This window comes from Lontra canadensis, unplaced genomic scaffold (genome assembly GCF_010015895.1).
Source record: "Lontra canadensis isolate GAN:19392208 unplaced genomic scaffold, GSC_riverotter_1.0 scaffold49, whole genome shotgun sequence".
NCBI lineage: Eukaryota > Metazoa > Chordata > Mammalia > Carnivora > Mustelidae > Lontra > Lontra canadensis.
Window position 1 is genome coordinate 4293508 of NW_022631043.1, and position 24876 is coordinate 4318383.

The window sequence follows — 24876 nt, forward strand, 5'->3', positions numbered from 1 at the left end:
AACTCCTAAGTCCCTCTCGTTAAGTCACACTAGACAATCTCTAGGGAGTAAATCTAAGTTGGAGGGAGGGACAAGATGGGTATTTAACATAGGCAGAGCTTCTGATGGATACACCTTCAGAGGGAGGACCCAAACAGCAAGAACAATGCCTGACACACAGCAGTCACCAAATTCACATTGTTGAGTGAATGAGTGAATGAATCATAGTGATCTGGCTAGCAAAAGAAAAAAAAAAAATCTTCAAGTGCTATTTACAATTTTAACATTGTGATTAGCAGAATAGTGGTCCCCTAAAGATGCATACATCCTACCTAACCCCAGAACCTGTGAATGTATTATCTTCCTTGGCAAACGGGACTTTGTAGATATGACTAAATTAAGGATCTTGAAGAAGGGATATTATCCTGGACTATCCAGGTGGGACCATTATAATTACTAAGATTTCTCAGGGGAAGGCAAGAATGTCAGATTCAGAGAAAATGTGAGGACAGAAACAGAGGTCCCAGTGATAGAGGGTCATTGTGACACCCTTTATATCAGCCCATCCAGTTCAGGGTAGAAGGAAAGGTGACTTTATGCAAGCTACCAAATCTCCTTCTCTTGGCTTCTGTCCCTTCATCTTTAAAAAAATGGAATAGTAGCATCTACTGCATGACATAATTATGAGAAGCTAATGTGACCATCCAAGGTCTTTGAAGAGTATCTGGCATGTGGTGCATGCTCCACAAATACCAGTTATTTTTAACAAGACTATTGGAGAATACCAAACAATTAATAATCTTAAAATAATAGCCATGGTAATCTGCATATCCTTAAAGGTGTTTTAGAGCAGCGCCTCTGTCTCAGCCTATGAAGAAAGCAAAGTTGTTTTCCTACATGATGCAAATTCAAGAAGTTAATTGCTGTAAGCATATCTACCTCTTTTTAGCCATTCCTGTAGCTGTCCCCCTCTTCTAGTATAACTTCTAATATACTGCCAAGGGGGTGTCCTCCTAGGACCTCAAGTGGGCTCTGTGAACTCACAGGTGAATTACTTTCACTCTTCTGCAATGTTATATATGTTCCCTATGACAACAAGTCTTCTTTCTTCTTTACTTACCCTACTCACTCTCCAGAATTCTCAGATCCTTTCTCCTATCTCTTACCAGCAGAACTTTCTAAAGATAGATTACTTTCCATCTTCAATAAAGGCACGTGAGGGACCATTTGTGACCCTTTCCAAAAGTAAATGTCTGAGTTTCTGGAGGGACATGACATCTATGACAAACCAATCTTGCTAAGCTAGGATGCCTTGTTGCCATATGGAATGTGAAACCCCTGGTACAGGGCCTAGCATATAATAGGCACTCAATGAATAATGACTATTGTTATTTATATTATTGTTATTTATATTGTTATAAATTTATATTTATATTATTTATATTGTTATTAATATTGTTACTATTGCCACCACTACAACCCTTACAGCAGTCTGTCTGCACAGCTAGACTGCAAGAGAAGGAACTACATCTCATTGATCTTAGGAATCTGCCCCAATGCTCAGCACAGGGCCTGGTGCTCACACAATAGGCGTTTGCTAAATGTGTAGCCTCAAGACGACTTCCTCTAGGCACGTCTCAAAGATCTCCTTTGCACAACATGCCCACATCTGCCTACAGGGCAACATCAACAGAACAACAGCCTGGGTGCAGCAGGCTGTTAATGACCTGTCTCTGAGGAAATACTACCTAGTACTAAAATGACTCACCACCAAAAGGTGTGTTTTATGGTGTCATTTTTCTTCTGTGATATTTTGTGCAGCCTTAAATTTTATCCATAACAATTGAGATTCTAAATCCAGGCTTAAAGGCAGAAGGCCAGGGAGGGGGCTATCATTATGGTGATATTGGGAGCAATGATTGCATTCAGCAGTGAAAGGAGGATTCTGCTTCAGTGTCAATGCCTGATAATTAACTAGGAGAAAGCTTCTTCCTTGCCCCTGGTTAAATTCCAAATCAAGATGCTGGGCTGGAGAGAAGATAGAAAAATGTGCCTCCAGCTCTCTTACCTGTCATACTAGCAAGTCACATCTGTAAAAAGTCAGAGCTCTTTCTTAGAGGAGCTGAAACAGCTTTGTGCTTTCTTCTGGCTTCATTCATTCAATCCATCATTTCATCTACATGTAGACATACAGTTAAACCCATCTCTTACCCCTGATCAGCGTCCCACATCTTTCCCATGCATCCTTGGGACTACACCAAACATAACCATCAAACCCATGCCTCTTCCTTTCTGTTCATCCTGAAGACCTGGCTCACCCACCGGTTATTTCTACAGCCCTGAGGATACAGGGGGGAAAGGACATTTCTTCCCTACTACTGCGATTCCAGAACATCTTCTTTCCCCCAAAAATAACTCAAGTTATAAGTCGTTCACTCACTAACCCTCTTTGTCCTAGTCATTTATTTCTGTATTGCAAATATTACACTTTTATCAATACCAGAGGCACATTTGCAATTCCATGGAGATTTTAGCCCCTGCCCTGATGTCCTTTTTGCAAGACTGTTCTTGTTAGTAATTCAGTGATTTCAGTAGGCACATCAGTAATTCCTCCAAAGCTTTGGTTTCCAAGTTTTGAACTTCTTGCAATGATCTTGATCTGCACTTTGAGCTACTCATGCCTGTGGTTGCTCCCTAGACCTTGTATTACCAGTAAGTGCCTCACTTCCCTTGTCCCAAGGCTCTCCTGTTCTAGTTCTCCCATGCTTCTAGTCTGATCAAAACAATTACTTGACCTTGAAAAAAAAACCTTTATTCTTTTCACCCTACCACATGTCCACTGCCTTTGGTCTCATGGTGACCTCACTTTACCCTGTATTCAGATCTTGGATTCCATGGTCCTTCATTATAATCATACTTCCTAACAAACTTTATATACCCTGCTCCTTTATCAAACTCATGTAATATAGTTTTGGAACCTGGTCAGGTTCAACTTTGCCTCCTCTGGACCTACCTGGAGAGCTGAATGTGGCTAGTATCAAAGAAAACCAGGACTGGACAGTAGTTGAAGAAGTAAAAACAAATTTTGTGGAGGAAGAGTTGCAACAGAGGAAAAGATAATTCGGTATAGAAATGGGCTAAATTCTGAATACCCCAAGAATAAATGAGGATTTATAGGCAAAGAGCAGGCTGGGGGAGTAAGTGCCTGGAAAATTGCAAGAAAAGACAACTCACAGGTAGGGGGATTCCTTCTGAATTGACCTGACCTAAGAGGTTCCTTGCTGAAGGCAAGCCAGGATAATCAGACCACCTGTGAAATGGTGTGAGATGAGGAGTTTGATCAGATATTGATAAGACACTGGAGGTGAGAGATTCTCACTAAATGGACTTAGTAGGATTCTTGCTAAAACTAGTCTAAGCCAGCCTGAGGACAAGGCCCAAGGTCAAGGTCAAAACTCAAAATATGCTAAGTGGGCTAAATGTAAAATAGTGATCACTAAATCAGGTAGAATGGAAAATGAAGATAATGAAGTGCTAAATCCAAAGCACTATGAGAAGGAATTTTTTTTTTAATTTTATTTATTTGGGAGAGAGAGAAAGCATGAATGGCAGGGGTGGACAGAGGGAGAGGGAGAAGCAGACTCCCCCTTGAGCAGGGAACCCAATGCGGGACTCGATTTCAGGGCCCTGGAATCACGGCCTGAGCAGAAGGCAGACACTTAACCAACTGAGCCACCCAGGAGTCCCTGAAAAGAAATTATTAACACCACTTTTACTGTTCATATTAGGTGCCAGGCACTTGTTCTAAATGATTTATACATATTCAGTCTTTAATATATTTTATTTATAGATAAGAAAACTGAGTCAAAGACCTGCCCTCTGACAACTGAGAGATGAATCAAGAGAAAAGCTGGTGAGGGTGAATACAAATTTAAAAATTAAGAAAAAAAAAAAAAGATTTAATTCTCCCTGTTGAAAAAATAAGAAGAGATCTCCACAATCCCCCTGAACCCCTGCCAACACACACACCTTTTCCTAGAGGATTTACTTTTGAAAATGTGTAGTCACAGGTTCTTTCTCTGTCTCTTTGAAATGTATTTAATCTTTTCAAAAACTAAGTAACCCTCTTGCCAGCTTTATAACCCAGGCATGTCTTCCTCAAGGACTTGGGGACTATCTCTTTGAAATGTAATCATCAGAGAAGGATAATAAGCCTCATTTCCTGCTCCTATGAGGACAAGAGCCTAATTTCCAACTTCCCAGAGCCTAGATCCAAGTTGGAAAATCATCTCTTGTAAAGATATAAGAAGTGTATTTTTCCTTTGGATAAAACCAATTAGCTAATACAGATTGTCACCCCAACCACCAAGTGAAGTTAAGATAAACCATGTGTGACAGATGGTACTATCAAGTCCCCTTGCTTGAGGACTAGTTATGATGTTTCTTGAGAACATGTACAGGATGGGTCATATCTGCCTGGCTATAGAAGAAGGTAAGATTTATTTCTACCTTTACAACTTCCTGCTAGATTGTCTGTGTTGTGCATTATGTTCTGGTTTAATGCTTTTCAACAATAAAACAGCTTTCTTTTTCTTCTACTTTTGTGGAGTGTTTTTCTGGGTTGGGTTTTGTTTGTTTGTTTTTAAATTATATTTCCAAAAAAGTGCCAGAATGGGATGTGTTAGGATAAATGAGATTAATCGTGAACACTGGAACATAATTCTGTACCTACTCCTGAGGAATTTAAGGACTAGGGGGTAATGTAATTTTGATTTTTTTACATCATGTGATGATTCTTTGTAAGGTGAATATGTGTTACACATTTTAGGACATGATGCAAAAAGCCAGAAGCTGGTGCTGCCAACAACAGCACATTCAGAACCCCCTAAATGACCCCAGAGATTGCTGACTGAATTTTTCTCTCTTCTTTTTGTACATCCTTCACTGATATATATGAGAAACTTGTTGCTATAACAAATTACCACAAATTTGGTGACTTAACACAAATCAATTTGCCTTACAATTCTGGATGTCAGAGGTATAAGATGGGCTGAGGGGGTGGCCGTGCTTCTTCTGGAGTCTACAGGGGAGAATTCATTACCTTGCTTTTTCTAGCTTTTAGATGTTCCTCACATTCCTTAGTTCCTGGTCCCTTCCCCCATCTTTAAAATCAATAGTGTGGCATCTTTGAATCTCTCTCTCTCTCCTCTTTCATCACTTTGCAGGAGGTAAGGAACGAAGATGGTGTCTGTTCAAGCTGCTATAACAAAAATACCATGAACTGAGAAGCTTAAACAATAAACATTCAGGTCTCACAGTTTGGAGGCTGGAAAATCCAAGATCAAGGTGTTGGCAGATTCAGTATCTGGTGAGAGGCTGCTTCCTGGTCATAGATGGCCTTCTTCTCCCTCTGTGGTCACACGGTAGAATGGACAAACTCTGAGGTCTCTTGTATAAAGGCATTCATCCTACCATGAGGGCTCCACCCTCATGACCTCATTACCTTCTCCAAAGAAGGCCTTGTCTCCAGACTCTTCCACATTGGGATTAGAGTTCAGCATATGTTTTTGAGAGTCCACAAACACCCAGTTTGTAAAAGATGGTCCGTGCACGGGAGACTGGTTAGATTGAATTCATTCTGTTTAGCTCATAACTTCTATCTTCAAAAGCATCCTATTCAACATCTGCTGGGTTTTCTGCCCAGAGATTACAAGAGTAGTGATTAAAGTTCCAAGCCCTATTCAAACAGGATTTCATAGAAGACGAATCCAGAACTCAGACATGAGCGTGTTAATCTTCTCTCCTGCTGAGTCAACCACGAGCTGCGTTTGCTTTGCAGCTAACACTTCATAATAGTTATGTGCTCAATAAATGTCCACCCAGAATATGGATTTCACAAAAATGCAACACTATAACCACCCCAAGGGTTTACGATCCATAATTCATTTTGGAAAATGGCTTGATTCACTTGGAGCAATAAAATCTGAGAACTTCATGGCTCATAATAATGTCAGAGAGAGCAATCTTCCATGCTAACTGTGCACAGAGAATTAAAGCCGTACTGTCTAAACATTGTACCAGCCCTGTCCCCACACAAATCAGGTGGGGCCCACTCCCAAACACCCGAGCACTTGGATGAGTAACGATCAAGACCAATCTATATTTTATCTTCTGCAAACCAGGCAAGTTGTTGATACAGGCATTCCATAGAAAATAAGCCTACCAGGAGAGGTGGATTCTAGTCCTAATACTTCTTCTTTTTTTTTTTTTTTTTTTTTTGTTAATTTGTGGCCCTAGTTGGGCCTCAATATGCATTTGGCCTCACATATTCCAATGTAATATCCAGCATATATTTCAACCTCAATCCTTGACACTTCCATCCTACCCCTCCATATCCTTTGCTTCCTTAACAAAAAAGGTTCTTGTATTTCCAGAATAAAGTTATGATTCTCCTTATCTCCAAGCATTTGCACAAAGGTTCATCTCTGCCTAAAATATGCCTAACCTTCTTCAAGGCCTGATTTTAAGGCCACTTTCTCTAGGAACTCTTATCTTACTTTTCCATAATGATTTTTCCCTTGAAGACAGGGGCTGTTTATTAAGCTAATCAACACTTAATAGTTACTTATTTTTATTTGTTTGTTTCTATGTTGGTTTTGTTTAATATGTTCTAAATATTAAGCACATAGGTAACATAATTTTATAATAGTTAGTATTTTCGTCCAAGTATACTATATGATAGATTCAAAAGAAGAGATAAGAACAATTAAGACAGGTGTCCAAGACCATGTAGTTAGAGGAACATGACCACAGGTTCTTCCTCTTTTTGGAGTCAAGTATTTACCCCAAAATACAATGCTGCATTATATCTTTTCATTAAAAAAAAATATATATATATATATATATATATATATATATATATATTTAGAGAGAACATGTGAGCAGGGAGAGGGGCAGAAGAAGAGGAAGAGAGAGAATCTCAAGTAAACTTCCCCTCAAGCCTGGGGGTCAATGTGGGCCTCAATCCCACAACCCTGAGATCACGACCTAAGCTGAAACCAATTGTTGGAGGCTTAACCTACTGAGCCACTCAGGCGCTCCTGCATAGTATCCTTTCAAAAAGAAAAACTCTGATAAAGATGCAAAGTGCTTGGCATATGTTCATACATTTTTAAGGCACCCAATGGATGACATTTATTGTTTGTGTGCTGTATTTCTATTATTAGTGCCACTTCACAAAAACAAAACAAAGTAAATATTATTATCCTTAATTTACACATGAGGGAAGTGGAGGCTTAGATTTTTAAAATCTTCACAAGGATCACCCAGTTACAGAGGCAGTGTTGAAACCTCATTAACTTTTATTATTTCTTAAATTGTCCTTTCTTTATTCCAGTTCAGTGCTGTGATTAAAGGGAAATTTGGACTGTGTTTCTGATATCTGTGGAGAGACTTATGATCCTATGTCCTCTGATGCTATTGTCTCCTCAGGTATAGAATATGGTCTATGAATCACTGGGCATTGTCTGGTCTTCAAACAGTGCCCTCCTCCAAGGCACAACACATTTATTAAAGCGTCCAGTTGCAGAGCAAGTCATTTATCTGATTCTGGTTTCGAACCATCTGATTATTCACGAAATGATTCATCATGGAAATAATGGCAGTTTAGTAGGATGGAAGCATTCTTAAAACAAAGTGAAACAAAATGTCACACTTTAGGCACCACAGTTCCCAAGGCTACCATCTTGGTGGTGCTCCTCCTATGCCTTTTGATGGGCAAAAGCTAGTCTCACAATTTGGTCAAATATATTCCTCGTGGCGGGGAAGGAACTGGATGAGCTCCTCAACAAACATTTATTGACCACCTGCTAAGTAAAGCAGATGGAACACATGATGGATGATACAAATAAATATAATGCAAATCCCCTTGCCTTCAAAGACCTGGAACCCCTGGAACTCTCAAACAGTGCCAAAGGAATCATAATTTGTTACATTCACTTCGGGAATTTGGTAATAACTACTAAATCTAAGCATGCACCTACCCTCTGTCTCAGCAACTGCCCTCTTACTTATATTCCCAGGAGCAGTGAATGCTCATGTTCACCAAAGACACAGATAAGGATGTCTATAGCAGCTTTATCTATTATAGCCAAAATAGGGAAAAAACGGATTCATTACCAGTGAAATAGTAAGTTATTCACAGGTTAAAATATCCAGAAATTTAAAAGAAAAGAATAAACTGTTCTATGTATCGCTATAAATGAATGTCACAGACTTAACATTGAGCGAAAAGAAGCCAGATATCAAGGTATACATATTTTATGATTCTATGTACATGAAGTACAAGGAAAAACAAAACTAAGATGATCAAAGTCAGACAATAAGTATCTTAGTGTGGTGAAATATTAACAGGAAGATGAACAAAGGAGTCTTCAAGGATGCTGCAAATGTTCTGTATCTTGATCTAGGTGTTACATAAGCAATATTCAAACCTCATAATATATGTATACACATATATATGTAGATGCATTGAATTGACCATAATACTTCTGCCCTTCTCTGAATGTATGTTATATTGCACTCATTAAAAAGAAAGGGAAAAAAAAAAGGAAAGAAAAACTCCAAAAGCAAATGAAGAAGAAGACATCAGGATGGTGAATTGCTTGTAATATGGAAAACACTGAGACAGTGATGCTCTTATGTATTTTACATATTATACGTTTTATGAGAACAAATTATGTGCATAAACCTGTTAGAGCATTCTTTTTTTTAACTAATCAACTACTTATACTACTTATACTATTTCACTTATGTATTCCTTTGACAACACCTAGAGAAGTCTGCAACATATGCAATTGGAGTAGAGAGGAGACAGAGCTCAAATACTGTCCTCTGGTGACATGGGAAGCCAGACCAAACTTATAAATCACAAATTATCAAAATCCCAGGGTAGCACGACACATAGCAGGACCAACACGCAAGGCCTTAGTTTTGAGGAGAAAAATACTGATGTTCTGAGCATCGTGTGATTTAATCAGCTGAGCAATGTGGAAGCCGCTCTTCTCACAGTTGAGTGAGCATGCATATCTTCTGAAGCTACAAGCCACTAGACTTTCTTACTCCAAGTGTTCTTAAACCTAAGATCCAGCATGAACAATGGTTCATAGGGGCTGGAGGGAGCTTTTGGACTTGTAGGCATGGTGCCTGTGATTCAGTGTTGGAATGAACACTCATTGTATAGTTGTGTAACTGTGGCCCATAACCACGTACTCTGAGCTCCACTTTCTACAGCTACAGAATGAGACTAAAAATGTTTATAGAATGCTTTCCATGACAAACATCAAGTCCCAAGCAGCTTAGTGTGACTTTTACAAGCTGCCCCCAACTATTTTCCAGCCTCGTTTTCTATCTGGGCTCATCAACTATTTGTCGAGGGCTTGTCGTATAGCAGATGTATTCCAGATGCCAGGGTTTGTAGAGAGGGCAAGTTAGAAGTATGTTCTGGAGGGAGGTAGATGGTAAATAAGTAAATGAACAAGAAAATAAGAGAATTCCAGAGAGAACAAAGTGATATAAAAACAAACAGGAGATGATGAGAGGGAGAGCTCAAGTGGTTGACTCTACTTTAGGTTGGATTATTGAGGAAGGCCTGTCTAAGGAAGTCACCTGGGAACTGAAATCTTGTGTGGACCTCTTTTGAGCTTCACCTCACTTCCTCTCTGTCTACTTCTTGCTCTCACTAAAGCTTCAGACATCAGCTCTGAAGAACTCTAAGCAAGTGGCTTCTTACCTTAGCTACACCTTATTTGACCATGTTCTACTCAAGGCTCCTCTGAAGTCACACTATAGCATGCCTGTGGGAAACTGTTAGAGCCTTTAGATGTCTGAGCCAGCAAGGACAAGAAGATTAGTACACCATGGGGAACCTTTGACCTGATGTATGGCATCTAGAAGATGAGGGCTTGTTCCTTCCACATTTTGGTTGGGCAATTATAAGATTCATTCTATGTGACTTTTATATGTGTATACACACACACACACATATATACATATGTGTGCACACATATGTATATATGGGTGTGTATATTATATATATATATGTGTGTGTGTGTGTGTGTATATATATATATAGTGTGTGTGTGTGTGTGTGTATTATATATAAAAGTAAAACAAAAACAAAACATGGACACAAAGGGCATACACCAAATTTATGAAATTGTCTATCTCTGATGGAGGAGGGGAATGGAATGGTGAGGTGAACCTAGGAGACTTCAAACGCTATCTATAGAGTTCTAGTTATTCAAAATGAGAAGCAAAAATAACAAGATGTTACTATTTCTCAATTCCTGATGAGGTGTTATGAGGGTCATTCTCTCTTGCCCTCGAGAAGTACGTTTAGTCTCCTGCACCCTCTGTGGCTCAGGAGGCTGGCGTCTCTGCTCAGCTGCCTGGCCCTGTGGCTCCCACTGAGTTCATCCTGTGGGGAACAGGACAGAGATGGGAGGGAGAGAAGGTAGGGACTCTGGGTATTTATTTGCACCGCCCCCTTTCCACTCCCACTCTGTGGAAATGCAGTCTCCTTTCAGTAAGCCTTGTCTTGACAAGTTCTTGGCAGCTCCCAACCCTGCCCCTTAAAGATGGTAAGGCTCCTGAAACTTGGAGTACAGCACTATCTCTTGTGGTTTTTCTAAACCTTGCTCATTTCTTAGCTATATATTTCCTGTCAGGACCCTTCTTGATACAAGGTTTATTTTTAATTTAAATTCAATTAATTAATATATAATGTATTGTTATTTTCAGAGGTAGAGGTCAGTGATTCATTAGACATATCATACCCAGTGCTCATTATATCATATGCCCATCATCCAATACCCCATCCACCCACCCCCATCTCTCCAGCAAACTTCAGTTTGTTTCTTATAATTAATAGTCTCTTATGGTTTGTCCACTTCTCTGATTTCATCTTTTTTAATTTTTTTCTCTCTTCTCCATGATCCTCTGTTTCTTAAATTCCATATATCAGATCATTTAATTGTCCTTCTCTGATTGACTTATTTCACTTAGCATAATACCCTCCAGTTCCATATGCATCATTGCAAATGACAAGATTTCTTTTCTTTTCTTTCTTTCTTCATTTTTTATTTTTTTTATTTTTATTTTTTATAACTGAGTAGTATTCCATTGTGTGTGTGTGCGTGTGTGTATGTGTATACACACACACACACACACTACATCTTCTTTATCCATTCACCTATCCTGGACATATGGACCCTTTCCATAGTTTGGTTATTGTGGACATTCCTGCTTTAAACACTGGGGTGCAAGTTCCCCTTTGGGTCACTACATTTGTGTTTTTGGAGTAAATACCCAATAGTGCAATTGTTAAGTCATAGAGTAGCTCTATTTTCAACTTTTTGAGGTACCTCCATACTGTTTTCCAGAATGACTGCACCAGCTTGCATTCCCACCAACAGTGTAAGAGTGTTACCTTCTCTCTACACTCTCAAAAACATCTGTCGTTTCCTGGCTTGTTACTTTAAGCTGTTCCAATTGGTGTGAGAAGGAATATCATTGTGGTTTTGATTTTGTTTACATAATGCCAAGTGATGTGGGGCATATTTTCATGTGCTTGTTGGCCATTTGTATGTCTTTGTTGCAGAAATTTCTGTTCATGTCTTCTGCCCATTTCTTGATTGAATTATTTGTTCTTTGGGTCTTGAGTTTGATAAGTTCTTTATAGATTTTGGATACTAGTCCTTTATCTGATAAGACATTAGCAAATATCTTCTCCCATTCTGTCAGTTGTCTTTTGGTTTTGTGAACTGTTTCCTTTGCTGTTCAAAAGCTTTTTATCTTAATGAAATCCCAATAGTTCATTTCTGCCTTTGTTTTCCTTGCCTTGGAGATGTGTCTAGCAACAAGTTGCTGTAGCAGAGGTCATAGAGTTTGCTGCCTGCTTTCTCCTCCAGACTTTGAAAGATTTCTGTCTCCCATTTAGTTCTTTAATCCATTTTGAGTCTATTTTTGTGTATGGTGTAAGGAAACGGTACAGTTTCATTCTTCTGCATGAGGCTGCCCAATTTTCCCAACACCATTTATTGAAGAGATTGTCTTTTCTCTACTGGATATTTTTTCCAGCTTCATTGAAGATTAGTTGACCATAAAATTGAGGGTCCATTTCTGGGTTCTCTATTCTGTTCCATCAATCTGTGTGTTTGTTTTTGTGCCAATGACATACTATCTTGATAACTACAGCTTTGTAATAAAGTTTAAAGTCCAGAATCGTGATATCACAGCCTGTGGTTTTCTTTTTCAACATTCCTTTGCTATTTGGGGTCTTTTCTGGTTCCACACAAATTTTAGGATTATTTGTTCCAGCTCTGTGAAAAAAGTTGATGGTATTTTCATAGGAATTGCATTGAAGATACAGATTGCTATAGATAGTGTAGACATTTTAACAATATTTGTTCTTCCTATGCATGAGCATGAATATTTTGCCATTACTTTGTGTCTTCCTCAATTTCTTTCATGAGTGTCCAACTGTTTTCAGAGTACAGAACTTTGGCCTCTTTGGTTAGGTTTATTCCTTGATATCTTATAGTTTTGGTGCAATTGTAAATGGGACCAACTCCTTAATTTCCCCTTCTTCTGGCTCATTGTTAATGCATAGAAATGCAACTGATTTCTGTGCATTGATTTTATAACCTGCCAGTTTGTTGAATTCCTGTATGAGTTCTAGTAATATTGGGATGGAGTATTTTGGGTTTTCCATATAGACTATCATGTCATCTGTGGAGAGGGAGAGTTTGACCTCTTCTTTCCCAATTTGGATGATTTCAATCTCTTTTTGTTGCCTGATTGCTGAGTCTGTGACTTCTACTACTATGTTGAACAACAGTGGTGAGAGTGGAAATTCCTGTGATGTATATGACATTAGGAGAAAAGTTCTGTTTTTCCCCCATTTAGAATGATATTTACTCTGGGCTTTTCATAGATGGATTTTAGATACTGAGGTATGTTATCTCTATCCCTATACTGTGAAGAGCTTTAATAAAGAAAGCATGTTATAATTTGTCAAATGGTTTTTCTGCATCTATTGAGAGGCTCATACGGGTCTTGTCCTTTCTTTCATTAATGGGGCATATCATGTTGATTGATTTGCAGATGTTGAACCACCCTTGCAGCCCAGGAATAAATCCATTTGGTTATGGTGAATAATCCTTTTAATATACTGTTGGATCCTATTGACCAGTATCTTGGTGAGAATTTTTGCATCTGTGTTCATCAGGGACATTGGTCTGTAATTTTCCTTTTAATGGAATCTTTGTATGGTTTTGGGATCAAGGTAATACTGGACTCATAAAAAGAGTTTGGGATTTTTCCTTCTATTTCTATTTTTTTTTTTAAATAGCTTCAGAAGACTAGGTATTAATACTTCTTTAAATGTTTGATAGAATTCCCCTGGGAAGCCATCTGGCCCTGGACTCTTGTTTGTTGGGAGGTATTTGATTACTATTTCAATTTCCTTGCTGGATCTGAGTCTGTTCAGATTTTCTTTTTCTTCCTGTTTCAGTTTTGGTAGTTTATACATCTAGCAGTGCATCCATTTCTTCTGGATTGCCTAATTTGTTGGCATATAGTTGCTCATAATGTGTTCTTATTACTGTTTGTATTTCTTTGGTGTTGGTTATGATCTCTCCTCTTTCATTCATTATTTTATTAATTTGGCTCCTTTCTCTTTTCTTTTCAATAAGTCTGGCCAGGGGGTTATGAATCTTATTAATTCTTTGAAAGAGCCAGCTCCTAGATTTATTGATCTGTTCTACTGTTCTTTTGGTTTCTATGTCACTGATTTCTGCTCTGATCTTTATTATTTCTCACTTCTGCTGGGTTTAGGCTTTATTTGCTGTTCTTTCTCCAGCTCCTTTAGGTGTAGGATTAGGTTGTGTATTTAAGACCTTTCTTGTTTCTTGAGAAAGCCTCATACTGCTGTATACTTTTCTCTTAGGACTGCCTCTCCTGCATCCCAAAGATTTTGAACAGTTGTGTTTTCATTTTCATTTGTTTTCATGAGTTTTTAAATTCTTCTTTAATTTCCTGGTTTACCCATTCATTCTGTAGTAGGATGCTCTTTAGCCTTCATGTATTTGGGTTATTTCCAACTTTCCTCTTGTGATTGAGTTCAAGTTTCAAAGCATTGTTGTCTGAAAATATACAGGGAATGATCCCAGTCTTTTGGCACCAGTTGAGACCTGATCTCTGACCCATATGTGATCCATTCTGGAGAAAGTTTTGATGTACACTTGAGAAGAATGTGTATTCTGTTGCTTAGGGATGGAATGTTCTGGATATATCTGTGAAGTCCCTCAGGTCCAGCATGTCATCCAAAGCCCTTGTTTCCTTGTTGATCTTCTGCATAGATGATCTGTCCATTGCAGTGAGTGGGGTGGTAAACCCCCCTACTATTATCATATTTTTATCAATGTGTTTCTTTAACTTTGTTATCAGTTGGTTTATTTAATTGGCTACTCCCACGTTAGGGCAATAAATATTTACAATTTTTAGATCTTCTTATAGGTTAGACCCTTTAATTATGGTATTGTGTCCTTCCTCATCTCTTATTACAGTCTTTGGTTTAAAATGTATTTGTCTGTTATAAGGATTGCTACCTCAGCTTTTTTTTTTTTAAAGATTTTATTTATTTTATTTGACAGATAGAGATCACAAGTAGGCAGAGAGACAGGCGAGAGAGGGGGAGGAGGAAGCAGGCTCCCTTCAGAGCAGAGAGCCTGATGCGGGGCTCGATCCCAGGACCCTGGGATCATGACCTGAGCCGAAGGTAGGGGCTTTTAACCCACTGAGCCACCCAGGTGCCCCAACCTCAGCTTTCTTTGGATGTCCATTAGCATGATGAATGGTTCTCCACCTCCTCACTTTCAATCTGGAGGTGTCTATGGGTCCAAAATTAGTCTATTGCAGACAGCATATCAGTGGATCCTGCTTTTTTATCCAATCTGATACTCTGTGTCTTTTGATTGGGACATTTAGCCCATTTTCATTCAGAGTAACCATTGAAAGATATGAATTTAATGCCATTGTATTATCTGTAAAGTCACTGTTTCTGTATATTATCTCTGTTCCTTTCTGGTCTATGTTATTTTTGGGCTTTCTCTTTGCTTAAAGGAACCCTTAAAGGGTTTGTTTAGTGATCATACATTCTTGCAGTTTCTGTTTGTCCTAGAAGCTTTTTTACCTTTCCTAGTTTGAATGAAATCCCAGCTGGATAAAGTATTCTTGGTTGCATATTTTTTTCTCATTTAGCACCCTAAATATATCATGTGTATTCTTTCTGGCCTGCCAGGTCTTGCTGGATAGGTCTGCTGCCAGTTCAATTTCTATTCTTGTAGGTAATGAACCTCTTGTCCTGAGGTGCTTTCAAGATTTATCTTTGTCTCTGAGATTTGCAATCTTCATTATCATATGTCAAGATGTTGACCTATTTGAATTGGGGTGTGGGTGGGTTCTCTGTGTCCCCTGGATTTGAATTCCTGTTTCCTTCCCCAGATTAGGGAAGCTCTCTGTTATAATTTGCTCCAATATACCTTCTGCCCCCCTCTCTTTTTTGTCTTTTTTTGGGATTCCAATCAATTTATTTATTTATTTATTTTTGCTTTATGGTATCATTTATCTTTCAAATTCTCCCCTTGTGATCCAATAGTTGTTTATCTCCATTTTTTCTCAGCTTCTTTATTCTCCATCACTTGGTCTCCACATCACTAATTCTCTCTTCTCCTCATTTATCTTAGCAGTTGGAGCCTCCATTTTTTTACTGCATCTCATTAATAGCCTTTTCAATTTCTACTTGATTAGATTTTAGTTCTTTTATTTCTCCAGAAAGGTAATCTCTATTGTTGTCTATGCTTTTTTCAAGCCAAGCTAGTATCTTTATAATTGTTATTCTGAACTTTAGTTCTGACATCTTACTTATATCCATACTGACATACTGATTAGGTCCCTGGAAATCAATATTGCCTCTTGTTCTCCTTTTTAAGGTGAGTTTATCCATCTTATCATTCTGTCCAGAGAACAATAGATGAAGGAGAGATCATAATACTAAAATGGCAATAAAGATCCCAGGTAAATATACAGTAAAAAAATCAGAAGAGACCCAAAGCAAAAATAAAAATTAAAAAGAGAGAGAGAGAAAGAGAGAGGGAATATAATCAGACAGGAGAAACAGAACTGAACAATACACTGGAGCTTGTGTCTATTTTGGTCTGTTTGTTAGAAAACTAGATGCCTAAATTCTAAAGAAAGGAAAACTTATATATGTATAAAAATAAAATTAAATACAGTGAAAGGACAGAATTTAACTGTAAAACTGAAAATTAAAAGACAAAAAAACAAAAAGTAATATAAACAGACAGGTGAACAGAACATATCAATACACTAAATCCTGAGTGTATTTTGGTCCGCTTGTTATAAGAAACTACATTCCATAATTATAAAATAATAATAATAATAAAGAAAGAAAAGAGAAACTTACAGATATACAAAAATAAAATTAAATACATTGAAAGGATAGAATGTAACTGTAAAAAACTATAAAAATGAAAATTAGAAAATATTTTTTTAAAAAGTTGACAAAATAAGAAATTGGTTGATTGAAAAAAGAAAGGGGGAAAGGTTAAAATTGAAAGACTAAAGAATTGTGGGGGCGGGACCCATAGTGCTAGAGTTTTGCAGTTCTGTGTGATTGGTAAACTTAGCAGGATGTTCCTTCTGATCTTTTTTTTTTTTTTTAAAGGATTTTATTTTACTTATTTGACAGAGAGAGATCACAGTAGACAGAGACAGGCAGAGAGAGAGAGAGAAGGAAGCAGGCTCCCCACTGAGCAGAGAGCCTGATGCGGGACTCGATCCCAGGATCCCGAGATCATGACCTGAGCCGAAGGCAGCGGCTTAACCCACTGAGCCACCCAGGCGTCCCTCCTTCTGATCTTTTGGTGGAGGGGCCTGTCATGCTGATGCTCAGGTGTCTTTGCCCCTGATGGAATTGCACTGCCCTTATCAGGGGGCAAAGCTAAGTAACCAGCTCTATGTGGCTTTGATTCCCTGAACAGCTTCCATGCTGCTTTAGAGGATGAGAATTAAATGATGGCCTCCTAATTTCCAGCCCAGACCTGAAAGGTGGGGGCCCCACTCCTCAATGAGGCCTCAGGGAAAAGCAGTCAATCACTCCTGTCTCCCTGCTCTCAGTCCACACTTCATGCTCACCTAGCCTGTGACCAAGCATTTCCATCTCAGGCACACAACCCTGTTTCAAGTCTCCAAACCCTGAAAACTCCTGTGGTGTGTACCCACACTGCTCTTCCCAGGGGAGAAAGGGGGTTTCATGAGGTTCTGCCATTTGCTGGGTCCCTGCTCAGACTATGCTCAGACTATGAGTTGCCCACTATGCTGTTTTTCACAGTTTAAGGCAACCCCGAGTTGAGAGCCTACTCCTAGGCTCACCAATTGCAGTCAGGTTCCCGGCTCTGATACCTGGGAACTCAGCTGCTCTCAGGCACCTCTAATCTTCCTGTGATCCCAGGGATCCTGGGACCACACTGTCCCAGTAAGGATTCCACCCCAATTCACCACCTGAGCGCCTTTAGACAGGGACATTCATCACCAGAGCAGACTTCTAAAAGGTCTGATTTTGAGCTCCCCTGCTATATCACTTTCCAGTAGCTGGCATTAAGAAGTCCTCCCCTTCCTGGTTTATGTTTCCATATATCACCTTGGATTCAAGTCTCTGCACCTCCTAACTTACAGAACGTGGTTGCATTTCTATGTGTAGCACTGCAGATATTCTTTTCTTAGATGTCTGCTTCAGTCTGCATATTCAGAATGATTTGATAGCTATCTCACTGAATTCCTGGGACCAGACAAAACTAAGGTCTCCTATTCCTCTGCCATCTTGATATCTCTCTTCTCTACATTTCACTTTTACCACCAGCTCACCTTATTCCTTGATAAGGTATCCCAGACTAAACTACCAACATGCAAGCCCATGTCTCATGCTTTGCTTTCAAGGAAAAGCCAAGGATTAGACAGACATGGATGAGAATCAATCATGTGACAATGAAAGGGAGAGTCTTCTGGGCAAAGGAAATGGCAAGTTCCTTGAGTCTTACTTTGACCATTACAGACCCAAACTTTCTCAGTGTCCCATAGCCATGCGGGAAAGGAATTCAAAAAAAAATTATGTCATGAAGGAACGCTAGGTACCATTTGGGTCTATAGGATTCTTATTGCCATAGTAGGGAATTTCAAGATAATTTGTTAATGCGAAAGCTCTGTGTAGTCTGGAGAGGACTGATCAGATTAATTCTGTGAAATTCAGGTTTCTGGGTGGAGAATAGGGTACAGTGAACAGATATGGAAGCAGGAATTCCAGTTTGGAGGCTGTGACAGGAGTCCAGGTCTCCATGCCAAGACATAATAATGATACCATCTCTGAAAAAAGCAGAGGGGTATAGAGGGCAAACCTACAGGTTAAAGCTCACTTAGCCATTTCAAGCAACTTCAATTTGGATACTCATTTAAATAAACTGTATCATATTGCATATATATCTATATATCTATATCTCTCTATCTATAGGTCTATCTATCTATAGATTGGTATTTATTTATACAAATATTTGTGAAAATACAAACACAAATATATGAAATATTAAAAAATGATTGTTGTTTTTGAGTGTCAAAACAACATTGTAGTTATGTTTTACAAGAAAATTCCTTGTCTTTTAGAGAGACATAATGAAATTTTTATGGATGGAATAATACAACATCTCAGATTTGATTTAAAATGAAGCATGAAGGAAACGTGAGGTGGGGGAAGTCAGAGGGGGAGACGAACCATGAGAGACTGTGGACTCTGACAAAACCAACTGAGGGTTTTGGAAGGGAGGGGTTAGGGTTGAGTGAGCCTGTTGGTGGGTATTAAGGAGGGCACAGATTGCATGGAGCACTGGGTGTGGTGCATAAACAATGAATCTTGGAACACTGAAAAAATAAAATTAAAAAAAAAAGAAAAAGAAACGTACGTGCTCAAGTTTTCACGCAAACTGGTATAGCACTAGCCTTGATGCTAAAAAAAAAAAAAAAAAAAGCATGAAGGAGAACAGTGGATGTGGGTATAGACAAACTAGCATTGGCCATTAACAGATAATTGCTGAAGGTGGGCAATGAATAGATCTGGATTTTTAAAAATTCTATCTATGGTGGTATCTGTTTAAATGTCCCATAATAAAACCAGAGAGAAGTGTGTGTGCTTGTGTGTGTCAGAGAGAGAAAGGTGTTGTGGTTCAGTGGGCTTGGACTATTTGGGTCGCTCCTGAGGTGACCATAACCAGTGGCTAGAATCTAGGATATTTGAGAGGCAGAGTGAGCAGGACTTGCTGACAGGCATCTGAGTCCTGAGATTTGGGGACACTGGTTTTAGTCTGTAGTCAGTGCTGAGCCACTGGAGGCTTTTTGATCAAGAGGTTTCTATGATCTGCCATGCTTTGGGACTGCAGCTGACAGCACGGGATTAAAGCCAAGAGCACTGGCTCTTTTTCAATATGGAATGGGACCTCTGAGATGTACTAGGGGCTTTTATTCTAAAAGTGTGTTTTGATCCCAGTGGGCATGGAGCGTGTCCACCTCCGTATTCAGCGGTGCCCATCATGTAATGTCTGTGATCGGCAATCAAGCACAGGATGGGGAATCTAGCCTCGTGAATGGATTAATGTGCTAAAATTGTCCTCAGCTGGGAAAGCCACGACCCACCCAGGCATTGTTAAACAAATGCTACACCCCCCATGCCTGCATTTCCACTTACGGCCCAGCATAATCTGCTTTTCACACTCATTTACCCAAAGGATATAAATGTCCCAGACTTCAAAATGCTTCCCCTAAATGGTGCTGAGCAGAAACCTCCTGTATTTGTCTTGCCTCCTGTATTTGTCTTGCCTCCTGTATTTGGGGGCAAGTTAGACTGTGCTCCAGACAGAAATTCTAGGCTCCTGGAAGCCCAGGCATTTCTTTCATTTTCTTGTTTTTTTCTTGTTGCTTCTTTTGGGTTCACCCTCAACAGACTTTCCTTGTACCTTCTAGAGCATACAATTTAGATGATGAGTTTGAAAGTACATTTTACAGAAATCTACTTGCATTCCTTTGCTCAGGACACATGGGTCTGACTGAGGTGCCCTCACCTGCACCACCTAAGTCAAAAATTTCCTCCTTCATGAACATTACCCTCTATCTCCAGGAACATCTCATATTTCATTATGGATTTCTACCACAGCCATGCATGCTTCTAAATTAGGTCTTTTGATAGCCTTCAAATATAGCTTTAGGCATGCTTGTCTTTCTCTACACCACGTTGTAAAAACCTTTAGGACATGCAATTAAATATACTAGTCGGAAGTTTGCTTTCTGGAATGAGATAGTTAAAGGTCAAAAACTCAGCTCTGCCACTTATAGTTGGTGCACCTTTCTAAAGACTTATCCTGTTCATTTCTAACATGGAGATAATAGGATTTTTTCATAGATTATATGATACAAAGCATGTAAATTTGTTACCTTGGAATCTGTCATAGGTGGTAAGTAGCCAATAAGTGTTAAGTATAATTATCAGTTTATTATTCTAAGCCCATGTTGCAATGTCACACATGAGGGCCAACTATCTGGGTAAGTAGAAATACATCAGTTTAAAAAAAAAAAAAAGAAAAGAAAACAATATCTGCTTTAAGCTCTTATGTGAATAAAAATCACAGGGAATCTGGATAAAATGCATCTTCACTGGCATTTCTTGCAAGTTTGCAGCTGATGGCTATGGTACTGGCTCTCAGAGCACACACTGAGTGGCAAGAGTCTAGATCTTTAGCATTGTGGAAAATCATTTTAAATACAAAGAAAAGTAGCTTTGGGAGGAATAGAGTTTGTGATTTTTTTATATGCAGGCATTATGTTAGGAAGTACAAAACCATCAATTTTGTGTATAGCCTCTATTTATCCTGTTTCTACGAGACACATAAGAACTACTATTGAAGTTAGGGATTATTATTTCTCTGGCATAAGGAGGTGAGGCACAAAGGCAGAAAAATCCAGGGGAGGTCCACAGGGATTCTAGGGAAAATGAGGTGAGAACACACAGTCCCAGCACGAGCTGTGACATCTTGGGCCATCCATTATCCTTCAGAACCTATCTTTTCCAGTCTGTAAAATGTGATGCGTAATGCCTTTACAATGCTTCAATGAGATGGTGCCTCTGACATGCGCCGGCGCAGCTCTTGCAAATGGGACTCCGTTAACAAATGTCAGTTTCCAACCCTGTCCTGTTATCTATTCTCTCCACATCCCATTGCCAGAACGTCAGAAATTTCACCACAGCCCCAAACAGCTAATAAAGCAATTCATAAAGTGGGATTTGAGTAATGGGCAGAAAGGGAAGGTCACGCATTACATCCCTAATATGTGCTGTGGCCTTGTCAATTGTCAGGTGCTTTAGTTACAAACCCTTATCGTTGCCCTCCAGTAGTCCACTGCAGGGCCTGCTTCTCATTCTTGCATCCCAACTAGGCCAGGTGCTACAGCACTTGGGAGTGGCCCCTCTGCAAGTCCTGAGCGGACAATAGCTGCCTATGCTTTCTCTTCTGTCATCTCAGATTCCAGTGTGACCTCCAAGAAAGAGGCAGGGAAATTGGAGGTCTCTTGTCTAACTTGCAATACTTTCTCTCTTGTGGCTCACAAAATCATTCAGTTTCTTACTTATAAAATCAATGCATATTTATTGTGAAAAAGCAGAATGTGGAATGTAAACACTACCAATAATCCAAACACTTAGTTATGTAGAAGTGTGTGTGTGTGTGTACGAGTGTGATCTCTCAACCTAAGAATATAGGGTCACATCCTGACTACCAATACACTTAATACAGAAAGAAGTCCATTGGCATTTAAGAATGAACTCTGGGGGTGCCTGGGTGGCTCAGTCAGTTAAGCATCCAACTCTTGGTTCCGGTTTAGGTCATGATCTCGGGGTCATGAGATCAAGCCCGGGTCAGTTCTATGCTCAGTGGGGAATCTGCTTGAGATTCCCTCTCTCCTTCTCCCTCTGCCTCTCTCACTTGTGCTCTGTCTCACTTTCTAAAATAAATAAATAAATATCTAAAAAAAAAAAAAAGACTGTGGACTTTGAAGTCACGCAGATCTTAACATTATTGCTTCTTCACTTTCTTCTTCTGTTAACTTTAAGCAGCTACTTGTTATATCTGAGCCACAGTTTTGAAAATTAAAAAAAATACATTAAGTTGGTTTGTACAAGTAACTATTCACATACAATTTGAATAAATGTTTAATATTATTATTTTATTAACTACACTTCTGTGAGTATATGGGCATAGTACTAAGAATCCTTTAAAATATCATCTTTATTGACCTTATAATAGCCTAATCTGAGGATGTATCTGGCCTATAGCATAACACAAATCAATATAGAATGAATCAATGCACAATAATTTACTTAAAAATCAATATTTACAAAGCTTTGCTAGGTTTGTAACTGAAAATATTTCATGGTTTTAAATTCTACTCTGGGATTATTTTTTCTCTTTTTTTAAGTTGTTGGTGTCCTTTGCTCATCTTTATTACAGCACTAATAGTCTATCATGTTGTATATACATTTTATATATTAATCTTTTAAAGTTCCTACAAGTATTTACCACTTATTATTAATAATATTATTAGTTTACACTCTTTCTTGTTAGTGACAAGTCTATAGGACACAGGACAGAAAAAAAAAAAAAAAAAGGTACTTACCATTTTACCTAAATGCAACTTGGCTAAGTCTCATATATCTGGGATCTCTCTTCTCTTTGGGTGATGTTCTTCTTCTGTATCTTGTTTGCTGGTCATAAAAAAGGCACTGGCTGGGAATTCCCAGATGTGTCTCTAAATAGCAGTTACTTTCCCTTCCTTGTAGAAGACACTATATTGTATGTTGTTTGGAAGGTGGTTGGTAAAAACACGTCTGGACTAGAAATAACATCCTGAGTGACAATCACTCTATTATTAATGAATTTCCTATTAATTATATTTGTGTCACAAATACTGTTATTTAGGTCTGGTGTCATCATAGCTATAGAACTATACAGTATTTTCAACTCTTAAAACAAACAAAATCTATGATTTCTGTGAGTGACACTGTATTTATGCTTTTAGTTCATGGGTAAGAGTAGCACCCTGCCCAACCAACCCTAAGTCAGTCATTTTGATACAGATCGACACCCTGGTTGGTTTTCAACACAGCAAAGGCAAAAGCTACAGCCATGGTTGGTGGCCAATTCCTTTCGCATTTAAGAATCACATTTTTTCTCTCCAATCTTTTTGGATTAATGACCATACATCAAGAAGTTTTTAGGAAGAGAAAAAGGAGAGTGAAGGAAAGAGAGACTTACGAACAAAGAGCAGGAAATTGTTATGAAGACAAAGGAAACAAATGAAATAAATTTGGCCATAACGGAAGTCCATAATAAATACAGAAGAAGAATTACATGTCATGGTGGAAGTAAAACAAAGTAAGAACTCGAAAGAAATAAATGCCTCAGTGAACTTTTATTTTTCCCTTTCTGTCCAATTGAATGCCTCGTGATTCATTCCCACTGAACATGTGTGCCTTAGTGGTGGCCGTATATAAAAACTGGCATTCCGGAGGCTCACACCTCTTCACCTTTCCAAGTAAGTCAGCTCTGGAAGCTTTGTTAACTCCTTCAGTCCATCAGAGAATTCAACTGCAAGACAGCCCGGAACAGTTTTCAGAAGCTTATATTCCATGTTGTGGATGCCCATGGAGTCCGTGCACACTGATTTTCTGGTCTGAATCAGAAATGCAGCACAGACCAAAAACTCTGCTTAGGAACGTGGGGATCTGGAATTTGGAATTTAGATCAAGTGCATGATTTACTAATTGTGTGACCCTCAAGACAACTCTTCCATTCTTTGATCGGTTTCCTGAGTTTTATAAGAGAGAAGGAACCCTTAACTCTTCTGGACGACTAAAAGGATTAAATGAAATAATGTATGTTAGCATTCTGATTTCTTAAATATAAATTATTTTATGAGTTTTATGGTTAACATGTTAAAATTATATATGTATAATATATGAATAAATTATAAATAACACATATAAATTATATACCCATAATTTTATATCTATCTATATCTGAGACTTGCTGGATTCCATTGAATTTAATTCCCTTTTAATTATTGATTTCCTGCAAGCCATCAAACAACCTATGCATGTGGGTGGAGATACAGTTTAGATTACAATCAGCCTGCCATATACTCGTAAATCATGTACTATCAGAGCATTGCCTTCCGCAAAGGTTCACATAGTTTGCTGAAAGAATATTGGGTCTATGACTGAATGTAATAGTTTGCAGGGCTTGAGAAAGGTGCTTGCTTGCAAATTAATATAAATATTCAATTAATCTATCAGCTATTTCCCCCTAGATCTAGAGAGCTTATTCTTCTCACCACTTACAACTAAAATGCCATCTAGTTGTAATTAACAATTTCAAGTCTAAATTCTAACTGACCCTTTGTGTAGTTGAAATAGCGTGCTTGTGATGGAAAAAAAAAATTAGCCAAGAAAGAACAAAAAGTAGTGTTTTAATGTTCAAACAAAATTCTCAATGATTATACCAAATTAGAAAAAAAGGCTTATATTTATCCAGGAATCTTGATCTTAAGGAGGAAAAAAGTCTTATTTATTTAGGAATATTAGGGAATAAATAGAAATTAGTAAAGACTCTCATTTGGTTTACGGTTAGTCTCAAATAGCTCTCAGGTTGAGAAAAATGGGACATG